Here is a 6,000-nt window from a genome sequence, read left to right as displayed (position 1 = left end):
GTCACTTAACCCTGATTGCCTCACCAAAAAAGAAAAATAGGAAATTAAGAATGCAAGATCATGGAAGTGGCACAATTAAGGATATTAAGATCTTAAGTATGATAACACCTATGAGTAGCTGAAAGTAGAATAAATGATAGAGATAATGAGAATTGAGAAGGGTGATGAAATGGGAAGTTAGGGTTATCTGAAAAGACATGGACATATGTATTAACATCCCCAAATATGAGAGGAGTGGAGGTGCAGAGGAAGACTGTGAACCAAAACTCCTTGAGAAAAGAGTGAGGGTAACCTGGACAACTTTTAGAATTAAAATAACACTATTTTAACTTGAAAACTACCTATAAAGAAAAAAGACAAAAATGAGAATTATATGCAAATTCATTTTTAGTAATCTTATTTCACACATCTGGAGATGGTACTCAGGACAACTCTAGTATATAGCAAAGTTCCCAGGAAGATGTCAGACAACACCTAAAAATAGCTAGGGAAACAAGCAAAAACTAATAAGCTATTATAGATAAAAAGTGACCAGAATACAGAAAGCACACCTATGAGTTCTTCTAAGCAAAGGAGTCTCAAACATATCAAGAGTGAAACTACACAGAGATTAAGAAATATTGGGATGAATCAAGCCAACCTAACCAAGACACATGAGTGGAAAAAATATGAAATTACAATAGATGAAGACATAAATTGGAACTATGACTGTTCAAGGTTATCACTAACAAAAATGTTTAAGGTTTGAAGATGAAAAGGAAAAGCTTGAGGGTTTCTGGTTGTAAAAGTAAGGCTGAATCCTTTTAATTAATGCTTCATACCTCCACCGTAAGTGCTTTGGTCTTTCTAAAAGCAGGTGTCAATTTTCATTCATTTTCCCTCTACTTAGTGAGGGAAATTCTGGAACTTAAGTGATACCAACATCTTGAATGTGATTTAAAGGTCACACATAAAACACCATAAACCAATTCTGCAGCAAGGTAATATGAAAAAACAAGTTTTTCAAGATCAGTTTTTAAAATTTAAAAGTAATTTTAATGTAATTAATTAAAATGTAACTTTAAAATTACAATGCTCTGAATGTTGTTTTTTGGTGGTGTTTTTATTTTAAAGTTCAGGAGATATAAGGCATCTGCAAACACTAACACAGGAGTTCTTAACCTGAAGTTCTTAGACCCATCAAAAGATTTCTAGGGGTCCACAAACATGGATGAGAAAACAGTTGCATCTTTATTTTCAAGAAACACTAATTGAAATTAAGCATTTCCCTCAATTATTTTAAAACATTATTCTGAGAAGGGGTCCATAGTCTTCACCAGACTGCCAATGGGGCCCTTTACACACACAGAAAAAATGTTAATAATATAAGAAAAAGAAGACTATTTTTCTTATATTGAATCACCATCCTTGTGCTTTTAATGAATTGCTGCAGGATTTTCTATTTCATGTTAATCTATTACCAATCAACAAATATTTCTTAATTGCCTACTATGAGCCAGGTTCTTTGCTAGGTGCTAGGGATACAAAAGACAAAAGCAAGACGTAATTTCCCCTAAAAGAGCTTATATTCTAACAGGGAAAACAACATGCATATTATACGCACTTCTATAATAAACTACATACAAAGCAGATACAAGGTAACCTTAGGGCAGGAGTTTCTAACCCGGGCCCATGATTTTTTAAAAATATATTTTGATAACTGCATTTCAATATAATTTGTTTCTTCTGTATTTTTAGGTATTTTATGTATTTAAAAACATTATTCTGAGAACGGATCCATGACACAAAAAAGATTAAGCATCCCCTACCTTGGGGAGAAAGTATTAGAGGCTGGGGGCACCAGCAAAGGCCTTGGGAACAATGTTGTGCTTAAGCTCAATCTTGAAGGAAAAGCCTTTCAGAGACATTCTGGGCTTGGAGGAGAGTCAGCACAAGGGCAAAGAAAGGGGAGATGAAGTGCGTGTGACAAACCGTAAGGCCAGTGGGCTATTGAGTGTGTAGAGGGAAATAAAGTGGATGAAAGTTGGAAAGGCAGGGTAGGGCCAAGTTGTGAAATTTAAATCCAAACAGAGGAGTTTACATTTAATCCTAATAAGTGGCCACTGGAGTTAATTTAGTAGTAAAATGATATAGTCAGACTCGTGCTTTAAGAAAATCAATGTGGTAGCTGCGTGGAGAATGGATTGGAGTGAGAAGAGATTTAAAGAAATTATGCAGTTATTGCAATATTCAGCTGAGAAGTGATTAGGGCTTAATTAAAACAGCAGCAATGTGAATGGAGAGAAGAAAACATACATAAAAGATGTTGTGGAGATGATAGATAAATAGTATAAGATTTAGCAGTGAATTGAATATGTTGGGTGAAGATTACAGAGTGACAGTGAGGTTGCACACCTGGGGGATTCTAACGACACTGATGCCCTCAAAAATTACAGGGAAGTCCAGAAGAGTGATGGGTTTTGAAAGGAAAGATAATATTTTGGATTGGATATGTTGAATTGGAAATATTTATGAGATATCCAGTACAAAATGTCCAACAATCCACTGTTGATGTGAGTGCTCATAACAGAGATGATAGATAGAAATACAGATAGATAGATAGATAACTGGGAATCATCCATATAGGGATATCAAACCTAGTGAAGCTCATAAAATGAGAGCATAGAGAAATGATACAAGAGAGTCCAAGACAGAGCCTTAGGTTACACCTACAGCTGTAATGGGACATTGAAGAAGATTCAACAATGGAGATATGAAAAGGATCAGTCAGACAGGTAGAAGCAAGAGAACAATGTCATGAAAATCGAGGGGAAAAATGGATTCAGGGAGGACAGAGTATTCAGGAAGAGAGAGTGTTCAAGGCATCAAATGCTGCAGAGACATTAAAAAGGATGAGAACTGAGTAAAAGCCAATAGATGTGACCTTTGAGAGATCATTCGTAACTCTAAAGAAAGCAGTCTTACCCTGGAGAGATGTGGTTGGGAGCCAGACTGCAAAGGATTAAGGATTGAGGGAGAAAAGAAGTGGAGGCAACAAGTGAAGCATAAATTTATGATGCAATCCAACAGCTTTCGCATTCAGTTACAATTTGTACTTAAGATACATTGCTACCCTAGAATTAATGCAAGATCATTTCATTCCTGTTAAGTTCAGTAATGATGTCAATGACACATTTTCTTAAGTAACACTTTATGTTGAATGTCAAATTCATACTTAAATGAACTGATTATTTCCCAAATAAACTGGTTATTCTGTTTCAATGCTGTGTAAAAAAGGAAGAAAGAGAAAGAGAGGAAAGAGAGGAAGGAAGGGAGGAAGGAAGGAAGACAGAAAGAAAGAAAGAAGAGGAGGAAAGAAAGAAGGAAGGAAAGAAGGAAAGAAAGGTGAGGAGGGAGGGGGAGGAAAATGTAAAACTCAAAAGCTTATGGAAGTGATTGTTGATAAATCAAAATAAATTAATAAAAAAAAAGAAGGGAAGGAAGGAAGGAAGGGAGGGAGGGAGGGAGGGAGAAAGAAAAAACATACTATTATTATTTGGACTTTCAAGCCCAGCTAAATATACTACAACTGTAACTAAACTATATAAAAGCAATTTTAACACCTAAAACCCACCACAGTGGGGAGATATGGAAAAGTTGGAGGGATATAAGCAGGTATTACTGTAGTGACCCATTAAAGCTAAATAAATCATTCAAACTTTTTAGTTCAAATTTCTAATCCACAGCACTTGTTACTTACAGAGTTACCATCAGCAGGTTTCAATCCCCACAAAAGTATTTTTATACCACATATAACCTGGAAACAAACCTAAGTCACTTTTTCATAGAGTAGTTTCATATAATGCAGTCTGGTAAAATACAATATCATTCTGTCTGTTAAAACCAACAGCTGAAGGTTCTTAGCATTATTATAAGAAAGTTGGTTTCTCAGTCATTAAGGAGAAGCTTTGAAAGCAGCTATTATTCAGTTGAACAGATTACACTTAAATCAGAAAATATTTTCTGGAGTGCTAAGCATTGTATATTCGTAACAATATTAATCTTGTGCATATCTGAATGCTGCTTCATAAACCAGTATTTTTTATTTCTGCTTGTTAAAAATCCAGTCTTTTCATCTGACTAGGCTATAAATATACCACATGCACCCATAGCTCTCCACTCCCATTCTCACCACCACTACCACCACCACCCCTATCACATACATATATAACCCCACCATACTAATATGGAGCAATTAAGATATTTTCATTTTACCTGAAATTTTGATGAATTTTCTTGGAGAATTCAATTTAGGAAAAACCCTATCCAGTAGTTTCTAAAAGAAGGAGGGGGAAAAATCTTAAGATTAAAAAATTTCCTCAACTAAGTTACCAGCATGGTGCTTAAGAATATCAGAACCAAAAAAATATCTTGAGTAATCAAACAGATCACAGAAGAATCAGCCTCAGCTCTTGTTGAACCCAGCCCCTCCTGTTTCTAAAGGAGGAGTTACCGCTGACACATACATATGTAATTGAAACAAGAATGCCTAGGTTTGCTCTCATATGATCCCAATTTTGTGGCCAGCCCTCAGAGTCAATGTCATCACTAATACCCAATCTCTTAAAATAAATATATCCTAATCAAGAGTTAATTGTTTCAGGAGGAAGAGAAGTGTTAATTGTTCAAAAGCGCAGAAGGATTAGAGAAGAAAGTAATCTGAAGAAGTTCAGGACTTTACAGAGCCTAGCCTTCTGTACTCATCTAACAAAGACAAGATTAAAACAAGCAAAGAGAAGGATCTGGGTTTAGTATCCCACAAGCCAATGTCTTCAAGTAATGATATACTAGAGAAAAGTCATTTTGACAATTATCTTTATCTTTCTTTGAAACTCAGTGATTTTTCTTTTCAACCCTCATACTAACTTTCAAGCCCCTGATCTACACTGTCAAAATAAGCCCCACCACTGCCTTTATTTTATCTATTTCAAATAACTGAAATGCAGTGGAAAAATGCAAACTAGAGTTCACATTCTTCCTTTTTTTTTCCTTAACTTTTCTACATATTAAAAGAAGCCTCTTCATAGAACTTGGGTATTTTCCTGTCATTTCTTTTCATTTGTTATGATCTTGCTAACTGATTACCTATTCAACAGACAACGAAACAGAGCAACTGTGGGACCTACACTCTCCTTTATCCCACAGGCACTTTTTCAGTCTCACCTCTTGTGAAAGTTCTAGATTTAATAGCTTTGTCCACAATATAGAAGAACCAAAAATAGTTACCTCTTCTAAGAGACCTAGATAATTCTTATTAGGAAACTTCACTGCAACATTTTCTGTAAATACAGAAAGATTGTTTCAGATTGACCAAAGATTAAAGGACTGACTTGCAAATGTTAAAAAATAAATAAATAAATGTAGCTAATTACAGTTCAAGGGCCTCTCTTCTTTTAAGCATGCGCACAAAAACAATAGGTTCTATTACAGCATTCTGAAAGATGAACACATTTACCTAACTTGCCACCAGCTGAACATTTATAAATCTCTTACTGTCCAAATCACCTACATACTATAAGATTTTAAACAGAAATGTTGGTGAATATGGGTGTCTGACAACCCAAAACCACAGCTTACAGTAAATTTGAAAGAAGATTCTGTGGTTGTACCAGGACTGTGACCACAGCTAAAGTGTGGAATCCTAGAGCCACCAACAATGAGAGGCTTGAACTCTCTCACAACACTGTATATGGCCCAAGTCACCCACAGATTTACTTCATCTACTTCAGGATAACAATGTGCTACACCTGGCCAGAAGTACTTCTCAACTAGAAAGGAGGTTACCAAGAGTACAGGGTTGGTTAAGAGACACTTTGTGCACCTCAAACAGGTCACTTAACTTCCCAGTCATTCAATGGGGATAATACCTGCCATATCCAATGGGGTTGGTTTTTAGGAACAAGTGATATAGGAGATACAAAAGCTCTTTGCAAAGTCAAAGGGCACAATACAAATATAAGA

Source organism: Phascolarctos cinereus, unplaced genomic scaffold (assembly GCF_003287225.1).
Source record: "Phascolarctos cinereus isolate Bilbo 61053 unplaced genomic scaffold, phaCin_HiC Scaffold_726;HRSCAF=1367, whole genome shotgun sequence".
In the NCBI taxonomy this organism is placed as follows: domain Eukaryota; kingdom Metazoa; phylum Chordata; class Mammalia; order Diprotodontia; family Phascolarctidae; genus Phascolarctos; species Phascolarctos cinereus.
Note: the sequence above shows the minus strand (reverse complement) of the source record.